Here is a 13,497-nt window from a genome sequence, read left to right as displayed (position 1 = left end):
GGCCAAAAACCAAAACCATCATTATCTAAAATAAAATTTAAAAATGTATTTACAAAAAGTTGCACTCTTTTGTAGGTACTATGGGCTGTGAAGGATGATTGACAACAGAATCTAGAAGTAGTAGCCTCTTATGCATAGGTGGGACAATGCCAACTGAGAATGTGTGGGAAGATCAGAGATAGGTATTGCAGGGAGGCATGTAGGTGACCCTCCGGAAAAAGCAAATAAAGAAACGAAATTCAAGAAATATTTTTCATTTCTTTTATTGAACCAAGAAGAAAGTATTGCTATATATCAAAATAAAATATCCGCGGAGACACATCCTTCAAGGTCCATTGAGAACGAAACTAATGTTGCTTTGTAATAGCCTACAGAAGAAGTATATATGGAATGGGACCAAAGTCCAAACACAGCCATCTAAAAGATCTACTGTGGCTAATCGTTTATGGAGTGCGAGTGGAAATACTGCTTTTTACCATGAAGAGAAGATGAAGTCAACGGTATCGGCTGGATTCACACTCATGAGTCCCAGAGATTCGATCTCTTTCTCCTGTTTTCTGCTAACTCACGAGTCTCTACAGCTCATTGTCTAGTATGGTTAGCATCGTCTCCAGTGAGATGATACTATTTCTGAGAGGACAATGCACTGTAAAGGCAACGAGATAGTTTGAGCTCAAAATTGACAAGGTTCTGAAAAAAAAAAAAGAAAAAAAAGTGAGTATAATTAGGTATTTATTTTGTAGAAAACAAAAAAAATTAAAATTAAAATTTAGAATTCAAACTTTCAGCGTTTCTATGCATTTTTATGAAAACAGTTCTGAATTTTTATTGAAAACACGCGTTTATTTTAACAAACATTTACAATGATATTATTTGAAACATGTTGAAGGAAAACATTGATTTTTAGCAAGCTCGGAGGCATCGGAGGGTCTCGTTTGCAATGTCATTATTGTGATTTCATTATTATTTTAATTTCCATTATGGTTTCATTCTTGGTTAGAATGAAATATTCTAAATATTTAGTAACATTCTGGTTTATTTTTAAATTTTGAAATTCTAATGCTATGGAAATGGTTAATCAAACATTGAGATCTCCAGTTTCCTACAAAATTTATACAATAATTCTTACTAAAATAAAATTATCATCAAAATAAAAGTAAAATCTTGCTACAGAAAATTCTTTAAAATAATTGATGTTTTTCATATTACCATTACATCTCATTACTGCAAATAAATGTGCTTTATTTATCTTTTATCAGCTATTGTATTGTGATCTTGCTTAAACAATAAATGATCGAGAACTGCGTATACCATTGTTTAATGGAGAATACTAGTTTGTTACATGGGTTGGCTATCACTTATATAAGTTTACATAATTCACCGCTGAATTCCACGAGTTCAGTTATATGCATAAAGGCGTGTGTATGTACAGCCATATAACAAAGACAACCCTGCAGTTAATATGATCATTTCTTATTGCCTACCAATAACCAATAACCGACCTAAATCTCATTTTCACATTCTCTTCAACTTTTGTCTTAACTCTGCATCAAAAAATGGCAGTATCGCCAAATAATGGACAATTTAACTATAAACAAATTGCCACAGGTGTTTTTGGAGAAATCTGTTATTACTACTATTTTTATTTAAGGCGCGCCAACATCTGAGGTTATTGGCGCCCAGAGGTTTTTTCAGTGCTAGTGCTGCACGGGAAACGAGACAAATCTTGGTCTCGGTCTCGGTCTCGGTACCGAGACATGATATATATCTCGTCGTGAAATCTCGGTCTCGTCTCGGGTTTTCAAATATTAATTTTTAGCTACAAAATTATAAAACTGTGTTCTTTATTAATAAATAATCATTACGGGTATTGAATTAATTATTAAAAGATACGATTTTATTATATATGTTCAATATTAATACATCTATTTGACTTCGAATTACGTAAGTAAAGTAAGCAAAGTAAAGTAATCGCCTATTTTTACAGGCGGGGCTTTACGTCCAACTACCAATTAAGTGTCGCGGACGGAGGCGACTAGCAAACATACTTTACTGTAAATTTCTCATATTAACCATTAAATAAAATCCAAGGCCTAAGACCGGGAATCGAACCCAGTACCACAATACACATTAGCTTCGCAGGTCTCGCACCGCTCGGCTACCGTGGCGGCCCCCTTCGAATTACCTAATTTTTACATAAATTCACTAAATTTCACTATTCATATCATTCATTCATTCAATTTCATAAATTTCACTATTAATAATGTAATACTTTGAACTTAGATATTATTTGAATTATATTTTAGAATTAATGAATTTGAAAAAAAAGACTATCTATGCACCTAAAAAATATTGCCACAAATTTTCGTTTTTAAGATACACTTTGCCCAAGTATTGATTCATAAAAGAGCTTTTACTGAGTCAGAAGTTAGAGAAGATCTTCTATTGGTCATTATCATCGCAGCTTGCGAAAATAATCTTTCCGATGGCACTGAAGTTGCACAGATACTAAAAATATCTTTTGCCATTCTAGACAAATTTTTGAAGGAATTCTCAAGTGTTTTCCACCATTCTAAAATGTCAACGTCTACTGGTGCTTGGTCTAATTTGGTGTAATTAATTATTTCTGCCTTCCATGCTTCGGTGATATTTGCTGATTTTTGAGCAAATGGTGCAAAAGTATTGATGCAGTCGTCGTCGTCGTCAAAAGGTGAATCATCAGATTCTTTATCTTCACAGCCATAACTAATGGAGCGGGAAGTTTGTTGGGAGGTGTATTTTTTATTTCACGAATCGACTTGTTATAGCAGGCAGATATGTTATTTGGGTCTTTCATTTGGCGCGTTTTTAACATCTTTTTGAAATTATATAAAGATATATAACAGTAATAGTAACATATGATGCATTGAAGTGTAAGTAGTTGTCTTCTTTTACACACATTTTCATTACCAATATATAAATTAAAATAATTATTAGAAAATAATAACATTTTTTGAAAAGATTATTAATAGCAAACCGCTTTTAATACTTAAACAAAAATTCAAAAAACCTAGACCGAGACCGAGATATCTCGACGAGACCGAGACCGAGACCGAGATCGAGACTGCATAAAGTCTCGCCTCGTCTCGGTCTCGTGCAGCACTATTCAGTGCACTGTTGGCCTCTCAGTGTTCCCTCGTTACAGACAACACTGACCATCAACCGACAGTGAGCTGTAATGTAGCTCCTAGGAAGAGAAAATCTAAAGGTCAACAGCTGGATTCGAACCCGAGATCTCCGCGTGGGAATCCAATACGCTAACTGCCTAGCTAATATCTTTCCTTTTAATTTTTACTGGCCAATTAATACTTATTTCAACCAAATAAATACTTTCTTCAATTAATTTCAGATCTGCAGCTCTTGGTGCTATCCGCGAGAAATACACTTTTTAAAGCGAATTTTTTCTACCAGGATTTCGATATTTGCTTGCAGCTATAGGATTTACATCAGAAACGCCTAAATTTTGGAGAACAAAGTTAATTACGAGATGTATTTAAGTTTTCTCAAAATCTCCCTGCAAAATCTGCATGTGCTATTAAGTACTTCCTGACCCAGTATTTGTCTCTATTCTTGAGGAAACCTTTCTCGAGTCAACAATAACAGTTTGAGCAGAATTTATCCTCAGATCTGTTACGGTTATAAATAACCAGATAGATCTTAGCCTGCCACCAGTCTAGGAAACCTGCTTCAGAGTGTGTTCCTGCAGACCTGTTTATCGCTCTTCAATTCCTCAAAGAGGAATGTCCGTCGCCTACTCAGGAGAAAATGTTCACGCGCCCATGAATGATGTTTTGGCGCCTTAAGAGTTGATGGTTGTCGACCAACTCAATCACCCGCACGCCAACATGCTCGGCTCCAACTGCAGGGTACCTATATTGACAGTGATGTACCTGCCCAGGTTATTGAGTAAGATAAAGCATCCTCAGACCATCTTTTGCTCTATTTTCTCTTAGTACCTACTAATCTTTATGAAGTACGTAGAACTGCATTATCTTCGCTTAGAACTGTATCATTAATGCAACTAGGAAGGCGCTTTATCCCGAATTGTCGCTTTTAGTTACTCTATAAATGTATTAGTCTGTAAATGCACTTAACACGTTGTTCAGATCTCCTCTAAATTAAATTTGCACTTTTTTTACTAGTCATTTTTTTAAATTTAATTTTGTCTGAAAATAAAAATAATAAATAATCTAAGAATACATTAAATTATGAAAGAAAAAATTGAACGAACATTTAAAAGAGGTGGAAGAAGAACTTGGCGAAGTTGCAGCAAAGGTGAAGTGGAAGGGGTACTTTAAGAGGACCGGGGATAGGGGAAGTTGAATTAGGTGATACTGATAGGTTGCTATCGGACTGAACATCACGGTACATTAACCAATGCTTCTAAACTCACCCTCAGTCATTAATTATAATGTCAAACCCAGCTGAGAGGATTGAGGCTTTTGCTACATACATCTAATCTAGAAGGCTGTGAGCAAGTTCATATGCAGAAATAATAATTTTTTTATTTTATCCTAAACATATGTAATCATTAATTAACTACGGCTGTAATTTATACTTGAAAACAAGTCAGTAAACCAAAATTATCTTCTGAGGGTATCAAAAGAAGTAAGATTCTTCATAAAAAATATTAAAATATTATTAAATTGCACTGTTAATGAGGATAGATTAGTTTATTTGATTTGGCGGAGAGATAACAAATGATTACGTTTTTTGAAACTTTTATAAGTTGATTTTATTTAAGTACTATGAATGTTTTATAGATTGACATTACTTACCAATCAGAAGACAACAGTTTACGCAATAATCATCACTGGATTGATCCAAGAAAGACCATGTTTAAACTCAGATAATGGCCGTTGAATCCCACAGCGCACAGTTTAATCCCCACCAGATAGAACACGGTTCAGTTGCTTGGTACAGGTTGCCTACAAAAGAAATAGAAAACAATGTAATAATTAACCTGACTGGCGGATCTTTAAATAAATAGCTTGAAACGCTTTTCTTTGTACCAACTGATTATGTAATAAAGATATTGTTACTTGTAACACAGATAATATGTACAGTAATTTCTGTATGCAGTATAAATGATTCACCCACAATGGAAAGCTTATCGAACTAATCGCATTGCTATAAATTAATTCTTATTACCTGGCGGTAGACCACTCTATAGAGTATCGATGATGACGATGATAATAATCTTAAGACCTTAAGGAAGTCTCTAGGCCATTGACGATTCATTCGGCGAAGAGGATTGTCTGGAATGATACGAGAAGGCGAGTATTCAGTACAAGAGGATTAGAGCAAGTAAAAGCATCATGGAACTTCTGATATTTTGTCTTGGCGAGTTGTTCTTCATGATTGGGATGTTGAGGTCGTTGTGAAGAGTGAGGATAGTCACATAGAAAAGAGTGTCAGCTATCTGTCGGAGTGGTTTTGATTGAAATGTCTGTACAGTTCGTATGTTTGTAGGCATGGCTGAACCTCAAAGCAGTAGTCTATAAGTCAACATATGTTAGGTTTGAGGATAGCATTGAGTATTAATAGTTTTGAGTTGGACGGGTTTGTTTGGTACAGCAAGGATGGAGAGGTCATCGGTTTGAGCCCTACGTATAACTATTTATTTATTTATTTATTTGTGAAGCACAAGCCATTCAAATGAGTACAGTATTTACAGCAAAAAATAATAATAATACTAATCTTGTAAAATAAAAGAAAGAATATAAACAGGGAACAAAAACTATTACTTAACCCATATTTTAAGAAATATAAAAGAAAATAAATTAAATAATAATTCAAATTAACACTAAACCTACCGACATTTATGCATAACTATTCCTACCATGACCGGTCAAATGACCGGACTTTAAAATCACTTAAATTTCTTATTTTAGAATGAAGATAATAATTATTTAACTACGAAAAAGCATAGTTTCTTTTGATTAAAAATATATCTCGTAGATTTTACTCTTTTATGCATCATTTTTTATAATTATAGGCTTCTCAATTGCAAATTTCCCGCATACTTACTTTTTACATTTTAGACAGCATTTTTTAGTCTTATTGCCTTTGCAGTGTCTTATTTGGCTATTTTCCGACCATTTGTTCGTGTACTAATATTTGTCATGTTTTTGCAATGGTAACACAAATTTTGCCTTGAAATTTCACTTCCGGTAGTTTTTTATACAAAGTCCATGGATTTAACCCGGGCCTAAGTCTAGGATATTGAAAACTATTAGTTGAGACCATCTCCGATTTCTTTCACGAGCTGTATACATTTCTGCTAATTTCAGAGCGACAAACTCCCCAAGCGGAACTATAGGTTCTCTGCTTTCACGTTTTCCCAAAAATGGAAAGCCTTTTATTGCATCGAACGCTAGCCAAGATTTGATACCAAATTTATCCGGTTTATTTGGCATGTACCGAGTAAATCTGCATCTTGACTTTGTTGGGAACAAATGTCCTTGGAAGAGATATATGCTCTTGGTTAGAACAGTTTTGACTGTTCTCAACGAATTTGTTCCAAAATTTTAGGAAAAGTCGTGAAGTTTAATGGCGGTATGATGACGCTGTAATTAGAAAATTTAAATCAAATTTAAAAAACAGTCAATTGACCGGTCGTGGTAGGTTTAGTGTTAAAATAAGTTGATATTATTAAAACGAAAAGAATAAACTCACTTCCTAAAATAAAAAAGAATATTAAATCAATATGACTACTGACAAAAATAATTAAAAAGATAAAAAACAAAAATGAAAAACACTAATCATACATAAACTATTCATTCAAAATGAAGGACCTCAATTTAAACATATTCACAGTAAATAGAAATAAATTGTCTAATTGATCGCTATCAGCTATGGATAGGAAGCTCTCTCAACTTGCTTAGGATATACAGAGAGAGATAATGTGTTCTTAGTGGCTCAAATATAGGACAGACAATCTAGTACATTATGGAAGGTCTCGAATTCATTGCAATTGCAAATTGTGCACAAGAATTATTACGAAAATAACACCTAATTCTATTCTTATAAGAAAGTCACAATTGGCTAATAATTCGCAACCTGACGATGCTAGTTGGGAACCTGAGATAATCCTCACCCAAACCCAGGGTACTGATGGATCTATAGACCCTACGTATAACTAAATTTCTTTGACATGAAAGTGAATTAACAATAAGTTACCGCCCGCTGGTGACACGACCTATTTTTGAAATTGGATGTAGTGTTCTAAAACCTACTCCAAGAAAATAATTAAAATTAATAAAGATACGTTTAGTACATGTGTAATAAGGATGTTTAGAGAAATAATACAATATATATAATATAACAACGTACGACAGTTTCATCCTTTTTAAGGAGCCAAAAATAATTATAATATTGCAATCAAAGTGTTAAATTAGTTGCATGTTATTAGAAGAACGTTAACATATTGTAATTTAAATTACAATTTACAACTTTGGGATTTTCAGTATTGTAGCCGAGAACAAAATGAAGTATTTTTTTGATGCACTGCAAGAGTTTGCATTGATTTCTTCACCCACTGGAATAACTTGTCTTTGACACTTGTACGTAGTTTGTGGAGGAGTGCGCTTGAAGGAGAATTAGTCGTAGCAGGAGAGTATCCGAGAGGAACAGAAATAGTATTGGTTTGTCTGTGTTGTACTACCCTCAGGGCTTTCAACCGCTTCCTCATCCTTTAGAACATAAAACAACCGCACAAACTTCCCACCTACTTTGATTAGCTTTCACAACCGGAATTAACTATTTATCGATACTACTTTATTTCTTATTCATTTCGTCGTTCTTTCTCCTCTACGAATTTTCTGGGGCTACGATGTTCATTATGAGAAAGCAGAACAAACATAAAACACGGTTAAGTAAGGTTTTTTTTTGTACAATCAACAAGAATCATCTCAAATCTATCGTGGCATCGCTCTGCTCCGAACAGTGTATAATATCCTATCAAAAACAATTAATAAATGACTTAACAGGAAAAATAGTCGGTTAAATCAATATGGCTTCCACAGAAGAAGATTGCCACTGAATCAAATCTTCTCGCTACGTCAGATGATAGAGAAATAACCTCAGTTTTTTAAAAATAGATTTTGAACAGGCATAAGTTAGCTACTAAATATCAAAAGTAAACTTGGACTTTGAAGATCTAAGACTGTAAAGTAAGTAGTAATAGTGGCCCCAATTGATTAAGTCGGTATTAAGCAAGAGAAAAGTTAACAAAATAAGTTCTAATTTATTTAAAATATTAGTTATTTACGCTACTGCTTCGCCAAGGAATTTTGTTATTCTGCTTTAAATACACCAAGTTTTATTTTTACTATTAAATAAATTACAATTAATTTCTATTCTTTTCTTTATTTTTTTTCGCAATTTCGAAATGTTTCTTTGAATATATCAATATTCGAAATGAGAATATTGAATTTTCTTGTTATATTTTAGCCGACAAATGTAAAAGTAAATGTACAGGAGAGATATTTGTGCCGTTTCATTCGAATATAAATTAATTTTTCATAAATATCGTTCCAACTTTTTGTTCACCCAGTTGCTCTGTGTGTTCTGTTATGTGAATTGTGTATCGTGTTTGGTGACTGAGGTTTGTTTACAACAAAAGTTTTTTGAAGAACCCTGAGCCCGAGGGTTTCAACATTTCTGATATTAATGTAACTTGTTTTTCACTCAGTACGCATATTATTTACACTTTTTAATTTCAAAACGAGAAAGGTGATGCTTTTCTTTTGCTAGTATGTGTTAGTGTGTGAAAGGAAAAAGGAAGTGAAGGTGGAGAAGCGATTATAACTACACAGTAACGATGTAGTGCGCATGAAAATAGCGTTTTGAGGAGAACGGAGTCACAGTGTATCTTCTATTTAGCATTTCAAGACTTGGTTACAAGCAAGTGTGATGGGCTGGGCTGTTCGGTTTTGCTCCTGAGGAAGTGTGCTAGTGTTCAGAGTGGGTAGAAAGAGGCGCTTAATACCAGGCAGATAAGTTTGACGAAAGTTGAAGCCATTTTTGTACGCCTCCAGGCTTCTTGCTCCCCAACCATCCGTCACTATCTGAAGACTTGGTTCGCGCTCTCTCTCTTCTTGATCCTGTTCTTACTATCAGCTTAACACAATTTCTGTCGGATGCTTGCTCCCATTAAAACTTTGATTACAATAATGTTGTGTTTAACGCTAACTGGCGGTGGCGCCTTTTAGCCTTTTCACTTCTCGCTGATTAAATTTAACAATTTAGTACATCTTTCCACGCTATTTCTTTCTTTTTAGTATTTATTACCTTTTCTTTTTAAGAATTAGAGTTTATGAGTCAACATAAGCGCCAGTGTTCATGAACGTATCATTTTCAGTTAACATATCCATTCTATTCAAAATATTATTAATTAATCAATAATTTTCTGTTAGTTTCTATTTTTAAAGCAAGACCGATCTAATGCCATATTGTCACAACAAACATTCCAATTTAACTCTTCATAAAAAGACCACAGTATATCCTGTTCCTTACTGAACTAATTTTATTCTCGCTTCTTGAATTTTTCTAATTCCAATACCTCTACATAAGCCCTATTTACGTCCACCTTTCCTGGCAATCCTTCACGTCGCTCGAATCGACGTTGGCCTCGCAACTTCCTAAACTGTCTATTACTACTACCAAGTAGTTCAAGCACGGGCTGGAACCTCTTTCAACACATATGTACAGCAACATTCTTTTTTTCTTTTTTTTTTTAAGGAATGGGTGCCGGGTCATTTGGGGATTAAGGGGAATGAGATAGCCGATCAACTGGCCAGGAATGGAGCTAATACTCCTTTCATTGGCCCGGAACCAGTCCTAGGGATCACCAAGGGTGCAGTTCGAGCGGCTCTCAGACATTGGATCTGGAGAGAGCACGAAAAGAAGTGGGTGATGTGTCCTGGGGTTAAACACAGCAAGACTATGATGCCTTGGCTGTGTAAGCAAAGAGCCTAAGAGACCCTGGGTAGAAATCAGATTACTCCGATCACAGGCCTATTCACAGGTCACGGTAGGTCCAGGAAGCATCTGTACAAGATGGGGCCTATTAGCTCGGAACCGTTGTGCAGACTGTGTCAGGAAGAGAAGGAAACGGCCTCTCACCTGTTGTTCAATTGCGTTGCAATCGAGCGGTGGCGCTATGAGACCAAAGGAGATAGTAGCGCAAAAAAAACTAGTAAGGAGGAACGTCCTCAACCTCTTTAGTAAGGGAGGTTTCGTATACTAGATCCAAAAAAGGGTGGCTACGGTGCCATGGGGCGTGGTCCCGTCCCGTTTCTAATTCTTATAAATAAATAAATTGCAAATACAGTCGAACCTCTCAATAGCGGACACTGGCGGGGGAAAGCAAAGTGGCCGCTGTTTGGAGGTGGTCGTTAGAACGAGGTAGGCAAGTTTCATAATAAAAAAATATGGTTTTTTTTTTCAAACATCTATTTAAAAATTGATTATTATTAATAGATTTAAAAACGTACGTAATTGCGTAATTATTTAGCTATATGATATGCATCAAGTTTTTCTTAATTATCCAAAAAATGTATCAAAAAACCACATATTATTGACTTAATTAATAACTTTTATAACAATTTTTATAATAATCATCACATTTATTCATAACAATAATAATTTATGGTAAAATTATCATCTATTATTAGAAAAATAGAACAAACCTTTCGGCAAGTTGACGATGGCTCGATTTGGTTTTTGCAAAATCTTCCAACACATTTATTTTCTCTTCTAGAGTTAACCACTTTCGTTTAAGAGACATATCGGAAAAAATAATATTGTTTTTCTGCAACCATGTAGGGAAGTTCTCATTACTCAATTAAAATCAGCTGTGTAATGCCCAACTTCCCACACTAGTGGGGGGAAATTCCCATTAGTGTCACTTTACGCACAAGTGAGTGGAAAAACTTTATTGTGCTTCCTTGATATAAGAAGTTTTGTTATTAACATAAATATTTTCTGTAAAACTCTAATAAGCTTATTTAAATTTATTTTATTTAAATAATTAAAAAACGAATATTAAAAAATAAAATAAAAATTGAAAGGAATATAGAAATAAAAATAATACTTTAATAAATAATTAGATATTTTTAATTATAACAGTTAAAAAGGTTAAAGTGTTACCTTATAGAAATTTAAAATGGATTCTAGTGATGCCTGTTTAGAAAACACTCCTCCATCAATAAAAGAAACAGCAGAAAATGTAATAAGTAATCCTTAACAAAAACTTACAGTTTAAAATGTTAAGTATAAGGGTTGATTAAACGCCAAAAGGTACACAAATCAGAAGTACCCAACATTTCATTAGTACTTCATTGATATTATTTAAGTAATTTTACTGCATTAATTTTCATTAACATTTTTTAGAATTATTAGATGTCACAGACCCTTATGCTGGCCACTTCATTTATAATATTTTTTTGTTATAATTGTTATAAAATGTATATTATATCTTCGTTATTAAATAGGTACTTTATTTTAACTCTATTCCAAATTATTCTTATGATTTCTCTTTAATGTGCCCTTTATTCTGACACATATTCATGCTTGTTAAAGTAGAAAAAGACAAAGTTAGAGTCGGCTACTGTTTAAAAAATTTGAATCACGGAGGATCTAAAACAATATTTCAGTCTTGAATTCGTCTCACCGAAATATTCGTGAGCACAGATAACACACAGTTACTAACAAGTAGATTATTCAACAATAATTATTCATTTCTCAATTTTAATTTGATTTAGTCCCCTTAATTTTACTTATAGTAAAATGCTGGAATAATTAGCTGTCCTAAAAAGTATGCAAATTTTATTAAAATGCATATATATAGATAAAAAGATATTACAGTCAATCAATTTAAGTTAAATGGTGTGCTACTTGAACAAATATATTGTAGATGAAAATGGCCAGCATAAGGGTCTGTGACATCTAATAATTCTAAAAAATGTTAATGAAAATTAATGCAGTAAAATTACTTAAATAATATCAATGAAGTACTAATGAAATGTTGGGTACTTCTGATTTGTGTACCTTTTGGCGTTTAATCAACCCTTATACTTAACATTTTAAACTGTAAGTTTTTGTTAAGGAGATTTTTGTACTTTTTGGATAGATTTTCCTTTTTGTCTATTTTGTATAGTTTTGTATGTAACTATTAGTTACATATCTGCTTTACAGATTTTTTTAAAATTTGGAATAAGCAATACTATCATTATAACCTGATAAGGTGTTAAGTCGGAACCGTAACTACCACTGAAGAGATCTTTTTAAAGAATGATTATAGTTGCGGTCCACAAACCATCCTCAATAACAATTTTTTTGAAAAAGCGTTTTGAATAAAATAGGAAGGTATTTGTACGTAAATAGAAAAATTAAACTGCGATTTCAGTACTTCCTTTTAAGAGGAGTAAGAAAAATAAACTGCGAATACAGACAAAGATTTTGAATCGAACGGCAATTCATTGATGTAAATCGGTTCACTCATTGATTATTTTAACTATTGCAGTACTTCCTCTTGGTAGGAGTAAGAGCATGATGGCACTTCACAGCCACGTAGAGGAGCTTTAACCGCTTCTTCGTCCTAAATTTTATCAAAATCGGACTAAGGGTTATAGAAATATTGGTAATAGTTTTAGAAAGGGCCTTATTTGGGTGAGGCAAACTCCTCTCCTTATAAGGCACAGCATCGAGACTTTCAAAGTGCAAATCTGTACAAAATTTCGATTCGAATGACACTTCATTCATGAAAATCGGTTCACGTGTCGATAATTTGAAATGATTGCTATACTTCCCCTTAATAAGTGTAAGAGCAGATCGCCGCTTTAATATTACGTAGGGGAGCCCTAACCCTATCATCCTACCAAATTTTATCAAAATCGGGCCGAGATTTACAGAGTAATTAGTAATAATAATTTTGGAGGGGGCCTTACATAAAGGGGGCTAACTCCGCGCCCATTCGATGTACAGCGTCGAGACCCCCAAAAGGCACATCTACATAAAATTCCGAATCGAATGACACCTCATTCATGAAAATTGGTTCACGCGTTTAGGCGCTACGTTGTTTACAAAAAAGGTAACAAGAAGAACAAGAAGAACAACAACAACAAGAAGAACAAGAACAAGAACATTTTCTGAAAATGCCGTTTTTGCTCATTTTTGGCAACTTTTTTCTCGATACCTATTAGATGTGGGTTGTTGCAAAAAAATTACAGCTATAAAGGAGGGTTTGCCCCATATTTTAAAGAAAATTTGGGAATTTTATCTTTTGTAGAAAAAGAGAAAAAAATTGTCAAAGTTGGGTGTTTTTCAACGTTACGCTTTTTCGTGCAGTTTTTGACGATCAACCCTTATACAACTGTCCTACCGGACAGTTTTAATGTAAATACGTAAGTAATGTAAATAATTGTAATATAACAATAAATGTTTATAATAAAT

The 13,497-nt window shown here is 33.8% G+C and overlaps 1 protein-coding gene and 1 long non-coding RNA gene across 8 annotated transcripts in view; one reads left to right on the top strand and one right to left on the bottom strand.

The window, feature by feature from the left end:
* Positions 1-13,497, top strand: part of caps (capricious) — an 810,649-nt gene that overhangs the window by 95,867 nt on the left and 701,285 nt on the right. The window lies entirely within an intron of this gene.
* On the bottom strand, positions 127-5,502 carry LOC141456418 (uncharacterized). Its single transcript, XR_012459749.1, has 3 exons — positions 5,191-5,502; positions 4,818-4,967; positions 127-690 (listed from the first exon to the last, which is right to left on the bottom strand). It is a non-coding gene; the product is annotated as an uncharacterized lncRNA (long non-coding RNA).

The sequence above is a fragment of the Rhodnius prolixus genome, unplaced genomic scaffold (genome assembly GCF_049639745.1).
Source record: "Rhodnius prolixus isolate KJV_2025 unplaced genomic scaffold, Rpr scaffold_4, whole genome shotgun sequence".
Taxonomy (NCBI): Eukaryota; Metazoa; Arthropoda; class Insecta; order Hemiptera; family Reduviidae; genus Rhodnius; species Rhodnius prolixus.
Note: the sequence above shows the minus strand (reverse complement) of the source record. Positions and strands in the feature narration are given on the sequence as shown.